Below are 9,279 nucleotides of genomic sequence, written 5' to 3' on the forward strand. Positions count from 1 at the left end.
GCACATCTTTGGACTGTGGGAGGAAATCCATGCAGATGTGAAGAGAACGTCCAAACTCTAGGGTCACCCGAGGATGGAATTGGTCCAAGGTGGCTGGAGCTTTATGGCAGAAGTGCTAACCACTGAGCCACCATGGCACTCTGCTTGTTGGGAGTGACATTTTTACATTCAGTGGGTCACAGGGAAGGCAAATGGAATGTTGATCTTTATTTCAAAGCGAACGGAGTACAAGTAGGAAGGTTTTGCTAGAACTGTGCAAGGATCTATTTGGACCACAGCTGGAATAAGGTGAATAATTTTTGCTCCCTTATCTGAGGAAAGGCTAGTCCCAGGTATTGAGGAATTGTCTTATAAAGTGAGGTTGAGCAAACTGGGCCTGAATTCTTTAGAGTTTAGACAAATGAGATAGAGGATCTGGATCAGCGCAGGCTTGGAGGGCTGGAGGGCCTGTTCCTGTGCTGTAATTTTCTTCATTCTTTGTTCTTTGAGACGTGACCTCATTGGAACATGCAAAATTCTTAGGGGACCTGGCAGGATAGATGTGGAAAAATGGTTTCTGCTTGTGAGGGAGTCTAAGGCCAGAGGGCATAGTCTCAGAATAAGGGGTGACGCATTTAAAACAGAGGTTACAAGTAGCTGCTTGTCTCAGAGGGTTATGAATCTGTGTAATTCTTTACTGCCAGAGGGTTGTCAAGGTTGAGTCATTAAGTGTATTCAATGCTGAAATAAGGAGATTTTTAAGTAGGAATGGAATCAAGGGTTATGGGGGAAAGTCAGGAAAGTGGAATTGAGGATTATCAGATCAGCCATGATCTAATTAAATTTGAAACAGAGTTGATGTGCTGAATGACCTACTTCTGTTCCTAAGTCTTCGGTTTCAGCATGATTTCAAACTAATGCACATGACTTAAAAATAAGAATGTCTAATTGTAAGGGTAGTTTCGAAGGGTCGAAACTCCGACCTTCAAAGGGTAATTAACCTTTAGAATTCTCTTCGCCTGACAGCAGTGGAGGCTGGGTCATTGAAAATATTCAAGGCTGAGAAAGATCAAACTTGATCCAATAGTTATTTGAGAGAGGAGGTACAGAAGGAAATAATTGTATCACAGATAATGGGAACTGCAAGATAATAAAATGTGAGGCTGGATGAACACAGCAGGCCAAGACTTAAGGAAGAGGCTTCACAGTGAGGTTAAATTTGTATCAGAGATAATGGGAGGGTCTAGGCCCAAAATATCAGCTTTCCTGCTCCTAAGATGCTGCTTGGCCTGCTGTGTTCATCCAGCTCCACACTTTGTTATCACAGAAGGAAATAAGACTGGAAAAGGAGAGAAATTGAGAATGGAATGGTGGTCAGCATTTAAGGTTAACTAATTATCTTCTCAAGGTATGTAAATAGTAAGCAGGTAATAGAGATGGAGTGGAAACTCTTCGAACAAAGGTGGTGATATATACTTAGAGGCACAAATATACTTAGTCAATAGTGAAAACAACAAATGCTGGAGATGACAGCAGGTCAGCCAGCATCAGTGGAGAAAGAGCAAGTTTACGTTGAGTCCAGATGATTATTCAAGAGGGTCAATACTTTGTTTTAGGTCCAGCATTAATGGAAGCACGGAAAATACAGTTAAGACCATAATCTGATGAGCCACAATCTTACTGAATAGCGGATAATAAAGTGTGAAGCTGCATGAACACAACAGGCCAAGCAGCATCTCAGGAGCACAAAAGCTGACATTTCGGGCCTAGACCCTTCATCAGAGAGGGGGATGGGGTGAGGGTTCTGGAATAAATAGGGAGGGGGGGGAGGCGGACTGAAGATGGGGAGAAAAGAAGATCGGTGGAGAGGAGAGTATAGGTGGGGAGGTAGGGAGGGGATAGGTCAGTCCAGGGAAGACGGACAGGTCAAGGAGGTGGGATGAGGTTCGTAGGTCGGAGATGGAGGTGCGGCTTGGGGTGGGAGGAGGGGATGGGTGAGAGGAAGAACAGGTTAGGGAGGCAGAGACAGGCTGGGCTGGTTTTGGGATGCAGTGGGGGAAGGGGAGATTTTGAAGCTGGTGAAGTCCACATTGATACCATTGGGGTGCAGGGTTCCCAAGCGGAATATGAGTTGCTGTTCCTGCAACCTTCGGGTGGCATCATTGTGGCACTGCAGGAGGCCCATGATGGACATGTCATCTCAAGAATGGGAGGGGAAGTTGAAATGGTTCGCGACTGGGAGGTGCAGTTGTTTATTGCGAACTGAGCGGAGGTGTTCTGCAAAGCAGTCCCCAAGCCTCCGCTTGGTTTCCCCAATGTAGAGGAAGCCACAACAGGTACAATGGATACAGTATACCACATTGGCAGATGTGCAGATGAACCTCTGCTTAATGTGGAAAGTCATCTTGGGGCCTGGGATGGGGGTGAGGGAGGTGGTGTGGGGGCAAGTGTAGCACTTCCTGCGGTTGCAGGGGAAGGTGCCGGGTGTGGTGGGGTTGGAGGGCAGTGTAGAGCGAACAAGGGAGTCACGGAGAGAGTGGTCTCTCCGGAAAGCAGACAAGGGTGGAGATGGAAAAATGTCTTGGGTGGTGGGGTCGGATTGTAGATGGCGGAAGTGTCGGAGGATGATGCGTTGTATCCGGAGGTTGGTGGGGTGGTGTGTGAGAATGAGGGGGATCCTCTTTGGGCAGTTGTGGCGGGGGCGGGGTTTGAGGGATGTGTTGCTGGAAATGCGGGAGACGCGGTCAAGGGCGTTCTCAACCACTGTGGGGGGAAAGTTGCGGTCCTTGAAGAACTTGGACATCTGGGATGTGCGGGAGTGGAATGCCTCATCCTGGGAGCAGATGCGGCGGAGGCAGAGGAATTGGGAATAGGGGATGGAATTTTTGCAGGAGGGTGGGTGGGAAGAGGTGTATCCTAGGTAGCTGTGGGAGTCGGTGGGCTTGAAATGGACATCAGTTACAAGCTGGTTGCCTGAGATGGAGACTGAGGGGTCCAGGAAGGTGAGGGATGTGTTGGAGATGGCCCCGGTGAACTTGAGGTTGGGGTGGAAGGTGTTGGTGAAGTGGATGAACTGTTCGAGCTCCTCTGGGGAGCAAGAGGCGGCGCCGATACAGTCATCAACGTAACGGAGGAAGAGGTGGGGTTTGGGGCCTGTGTAGGTGCGGAAGAGGGACTGTTCCATGTAACCTACAAAGAGGCAGGCATAGCTGGGGCCCATGCGGGTGCCCATAGCCACCCACTTTGTCTGTAGGAAGTGGGAGGAATCGAAAGAGAAGTTGTTGAGGGTGAGGACGAGTTCGGCTAGGCGGATGAGGGTGTCGGTGGAGGGGGACTGGTCGGGCCTGCGGGACAGGAAGAAGCGGAGGGCCTTTAGGTCATCTGCATGCGGAATACAGGTGCTAGCAAGTTTTGAGAAGATTTGTAGCTCAGGTTGAGGTTCTGGATGTGAGTTTGCTCGCTGAGCTGGAAGGTTAGTTTTCAGATGTTTCATCACTTTTTTTTTATTTGAAAAAATATACTTTATTCATAAGATGTACAAAAAATAAAACATATTTACACACCTACCCAGTCATGCAAGCCGCTCCAGGTTACCCAGGGGGTACATACACCAACTAAAGGAAAAAAACAAAGAAGGAAAAAAAAAGCAAACACCCCGGCAGTCGTCACCCGGCACAGCCCCCGTTGGCCCCCTGACCAGTTGGGGAAGGCGCCTGCTGGGCCCAGTTACCAGATAGGGCCCTTTTTTCTATTCTGGACGAGGGGTTTCATACCGTGGTCTTTCCCCACCGCGCCTTGGCGGCGGCTGCCCCAAGCTTTAGCGCGTCCCTCAGCACGTAGTCCTGGACCTTGGAGTGCGCCAGTCTGCAACACTCGGTCGGGATCAGTTCTTTCAGCTGGCAGACCAGCAAGTTGCGGGCAGACCAAAGAGCATCTTTCACCGCATTGATGATCCTCCAGGCGCAGTTGATGTTGGTCTCGGTGTGCGTCCCTGGAAACAGCCCGTAGAGCATGGAGTCCCGCGTCACAGAGCTGCTCGGGACGAACCTTGACAAATACCACTGCATCCCCCTCCAGACCTCCTGTGCATAGGCACACTCCAGAAGGAGGTGATCGACAGTCTCGTCCCCCCTGCAGCTACCTCGAGGGCAGCATGCGGTGGCGCAGAGATTCCGGGCATGCATAAAGGATCTCACTGGCAGAGCCCCTCTCATCGCCAGCCAAGCAATGTCCTTGTGCTTGTTTGAAAGTTTTGGTGATGAGGCATTCTGCCAAACGACTTTGGCAGTCTGCGTGGGGAACCACACGATGGGATCCACCCTCTCGTTTTCCCGAAGGGTCTCGAGGATACTACGTGCTGATCACTGCCTGACGGCCTTGTGGTCAAAGGTGTTTCCTTTCAAAAATTTCTCCACGAAGGACAGGTGGTATGGAACGGTCCAACTACTCGGAGCGTTCCGCGGCAACGAGGCCAGGCCCATCCTTCGCAACACCGGGGACAGGGAGAACCTCAGTAAGTAGTGACACTTGGTGTTTGCGTACTGAGGATCTACGCACAGCTTGATGCGGCCGCACACAAAGGTAGCCGTCAGGGTGAGGGAGGCGTTCGGTACGTCCTTTCCCCCATTTTCCAGGTCTTTGTACATGGTGTCCCTGCGGACCCGGTCCATCCTCGACCCCCAAATGAAGTGGAAGATGGCCCGGGTGACCGCAGCGGCGCAGGTCCAGGGAATAGGCCAGGCCTGCGCCACATACAACAGTACCAAAAGCCCCTCGCACCTGACAACCAGGTTCTTACCCGCGATGGAGGGGGACCGGAGCGTCCACCTGCCCAGCTTCTGCTTCAATTTGGTGATACGCTCCTCCCAAGTCTTAGTGCACGCCCCAGCTCCACCAAATCAAACACCCAGCACCTTCAAATAGTCTGTCCTGACGGTGAAGGGGATGAAGAAGCGGTCGTCCCAGTTCCCGAAGAACATGACCTGGCTCTTACCCAGATTGACTTTGGCACCCGAGGCCAATTCAAACTGGCCGCAGATGTCCAACAGTCTACTCACCGACCGACGATCAGTGCAGAAGACGGCGACATCGTCCATGTACAGGGAGGTTTTGACCTGAAGGCCTCCGCTGTCTGGGATAGTCACGCCCTTCAGGCTCATGTCCTTCCTGATGGATGCAGCGAAGGGCTCCACACAGCACACGAACAAGGCAGGAGAGAGCGGGCAGCCCTGCCTGACTCCAGATCTGACAGGAAAACTGTCCGATTCCCACCCGTTGATCGAGACTGCGCTAACGATGTTGGTGTAGATCAGCCGGACCCAATTGCAGATGCCCTCCCCGAACCCCAATTTGGAGAGGACGTCCCTCATGTAAGCATGAGAGACCCTGTCGAAGGCCTTCTCCTGGTCCAGGCTGACGAGGCAGGTGTCCACCCGCCTGTCCTGTACGTAGGCGATCGTATCCCTGACGAGCGTGAGGCTCTCAGCGATCTTCCTGCCCGGCACAGCACAGGTTTGGTCAGGGTGAATCACCGACTCCAGGACAGACCTGAACCGGTTGGCTATGACCTTGGCCAGGATTTTGTAGTCCACATTCAATAGTGAAATGGGACGCCAATTCTTAATTTCTTCCCTCTCCCCCTTCCTCTTGTAAATGAGGGTGATGATGCTCTTCCTCATGGACTTGCACATTTCCCCTGCCCGAAGCGCACTATCGTACACCTCCAGCAGGTCCTGGCCGGCCAGGTCCCACAGAGCGGAATACAGCTCGACCGGTAAGCCGTCGCTCCCGGGAGTCCTATTACTCTCCAAGGACTTGAGGGCTCTGGTCAGCTCGTCCAGGGATATCGGCCGGTCCAGCCACTCCCATGTGCCGTCGTCTAAGACCTCCGTGATAGACGACAGGAACGACTCGGAGGCCATGCTGTCCGTGGGCTTCGTGTCGTACAGTCCGGCATAGAAGGATCTGCTGATCCTCAAAATGTTGGGCCAAGACGACGTCACCGAGCCATCGTCCTCCTTCAGCCGGCTAAGCACAGAGCTCTCTTTGTGCACCTTCTGAAAGAAGAAACGCGAGCACATCTCGTCCTGCTCCACAGAGCGGACCCTGGACCGGAAGATTATCCTGGAGGCCTCTGCGGCGAAGAGCGAGGCTTGCTGGCCCCTCACATCGCGGAGGTCCTCCGTGACATCGACCCCCATCAACTGCAGAAGGAGCAGGTTCTGCACCCTTTTCTGGAGTCGTGACAGCTTTCCCCACCTCTCTCTCACCTTCCGAACACCCTTGAGGACAAAGAACCTCTTGATGTTCTCCTTCACCGTCTCCCACCAGTCACCCGGAGACTCAAAGAGGGGTTTCACGGTCCTCCAACCGGTGTACTCCCTCTTAAGCTCCTCGATGTTCTCTGGAGTCAACAGAGTCGTGTTGAGCTTCCACGTCCCCTTGCCGGCCAGCTGGTTGTCCTGTAAGTGACGGTCGGCCAGCAGGAGACAGTGGTCAGAGAAGAACACCGGCTCGACACTGGTGGAACTGACCGAGAACGTCCGTGACACAAACAGGAAGTCTATCCTTGAGCGGATAGACCCGTCTGGCCACGACCAGGTGTACCTCTGCTGTGCTCCGTCTGCAGGGGTGCTGAAGACGTTGAGCAGCTTGGCGTCCTTCACCGTGCCCATCAGGAATCTGGACGTGACGTCCAGTTGACTCCCCCTACCCGCTGTCCCCACGCCGGATCTTCCATCTGCATCAATGATGCAGTTGAAGTCTCCGCCTAGGATGACCGGCCTGGACGTAGCCAGCAAGGGTGGAAGCCGCTGCAGGACGGCCAACCGCTCACTCCGTACCGCTGGGGCGTACACGTTGATCAGCCTCAGGGGAGCATTCCTGTAGGTGATGTCAGCCACTAGGAGGCACCCCCCCACCACCTCCTGAACTTGAGAGATGGTGAAGTTGTGCCCCCGCAGCAGAATAGCCAGGCCCGAGGAGCGACAGTCGTTACCCCCGACCAGATCGAAGGCCCACAGGTCCAGGCGCCGGACCACTTCCCGTACCTGCCGAGGTGCAGTGTCCCGCACTCCTGCAGAAACAGGAGGTCCGCCTTGACTGTGGTCAGGTAGGCCAACGTGGACACACATCTTGCGGTGGACTTGACGCTGCGCACATTAATGCTCGCAACTTGTACCCCCATTGTGGACAGTGACCGCAGTACCCTCTCCAAGTCCAAGGTCCAGCCCCTCCATCTGTCCCTTCATGCCCATTGCCCGGGCTAACTGCTGGACGCTCTCCGGACTGAGGAAACCGTCCGTGCTGCCTTTCGGGTGGCATCCCCCCGTCGGGGGTACGGAGGCAGGAGAGTCCGGCTCTGGGTCAGGCTGGGGACGCGCTGTTTCCTCCTTCCCACCTGGAAGTTCTGGGGGGCCCTCCAGTGCCCCAGCGGCACGTGACTGGGTGTCGGAGGGAGCCTCAGTACGCCTCCCGTCACCTGGAAGCGAGGTGCAGCTTTCCGTCTCCCTTGAGATCTTTAACTTTTGCTTCGGGCGGGCCCTCTCCGAATCCCCCTCGTCAGAGGAGCTCTTATAGCCCCCCCGTAGCTGCCTCTCCCCGCCTGATGGTTGCGGTTCCTGGGCCCGCCGACGCACCTTCCTCCTCGCTTTCTGGACCGTCTACTTCCCTGGGTCGCCTGTCGCCGCCTCCATTGACTCCGGGTTGTCGGGGGGGAGCGGAGCCTGCAGGGGCGCTTTGCTGGTCTCGGGCCCATCCTGCGGGGCTGGGCCCTCCTGCATGACCGCCGTCCTGCACATTAGTGGGGTCTTTGCTGGGCCCTGGTGCCTTCCTCTCCTCCAGGGGGGCTGGCGCCGCATTGCCCCTGCCCACGACCTGGGCGTAGGTGGTTCCCCGCTGCGGGCATGCCCTATAGAGGTGGCCTGCTTCCCCACAAAGGTTGCAGCTTTTTTCTTTCAGGCAATCTTTTGCAAGGTGTCCCTCCTCCCTGCAGTTCCTGCAGATGGTGGCTTTGCAGTCAGCCGCCACGTGACCTGACCTACCACAGGCATGGCAGACTTTAGGTTGCCCTGCATAGGTCAGGTAGCCCTTGCTCCCGCCGATCGCGAAGCTGGACGGTGGGTGTACGATGTTCCCGTCCGCACCCATCCTCAGCGTCACCTTGACCTACCTCTTACTGGTCCAGATGCCAAAGGGGTCCATGATGTCAGTTAGGTCCCCTTCCACCTTCACGTACCTTCCAAAGAAGGTCAGGACATCAAATGCTGGCACATGCGGGTTGTACATGTGTACAGTCACCATACGGCTCCTCTGCGCTGGCATCACAAATAGTGGGACAGAGGTCAATACAGAGAGGGGGCCCTCACCTCCTTTCTCCTTGAAAACCTCCAGGAAGCGCTCGCAAAGCTTGGCAGTCCTGAAGGTCACATCGTAAAGACCTCCGGGGAAATCCTGCAGGCAGTAAACGTTCGCAGCAGCGAACCCGCAACAGTCCAAGAGGACCCTCTTCACGAAGAAGGTGCGGTCCACAGGCGCACCTTCGTCCACCTTCTTTACGGAAACACGTCAGGGGGTCCGGAACACCATCCCTGGGGCACGAGCACTTGCCGCAGCCATCGTTGCAGTTGGCTGCTCCCCTGAACCAGCGTTAGGCCGAAGCCAGCATTAAGATCCACTGGTTGCAAGGGTGCACAGCCAACCTGACGTCTTCCTTTTACCTCCAACACAGCACTCTCCTCCTCTCGGTCCACAAGAGAGTGGGTCTTTATTTTGTTCCAGATGTAAGCTGGTTCACTGAGCTTGAAGGTTTGTTCCCAGATGTTTCATCATCATTGTAGGTAACATCATCAGTGAGCCTCCGACGAAGCGCTGGTGTTATGTCCCGCTTTCTATTTATCTGTTCAGGTTTCCTTGGGTTGGTGATGTCATTTCCTGTTCTTTTTCTCAGGATGGTAGATTGGCTCCAAATCAATGTGTTTGTTGATGGAGTTCCGGTTGGAATGCCATGCTTCTAGGAATTCTCATGCGTGTCTCTGTTTGGCTTGTCCTAGGATGGATGTGTTGTCCCAATCAAAGTGGTGTCCTTCCTCATCTGTATGTAAGGATACTAGTGATAGTGGGTCATGTCGTTTTGTGGCTAGTTGATGTTCATGTATTTTGGTGGCTAGCTTTCTGCCTGTTTGTCCAATGGAGTGTTTGTCACAGTACTTGCAAGGTATTTTATAGATGACGTTCATTTTGCTTGTTGTCTGTATAGTGTTTTAAGTTCATTTACTGCTGTTTTAGTGTGTTGGTGGGTTT

Source organism: Stegostoma tigrinum, chromosome 2, assembly GCF_030684315.1.
Source record: "Stegostoma tigrinum isolate sSteTig4 chromosome 2, sSteTig4.hap1, whole genome shotgun sequence".
In the NCBI taxonomy this organism is placed as follows: domain Eukaryota; kingdom Metazoa; phylum Chordata; class Chondrichthyes; order Orectolobiformes; family Stegostomatidae; genus Stegostoma; species Stegostoma tigrinum.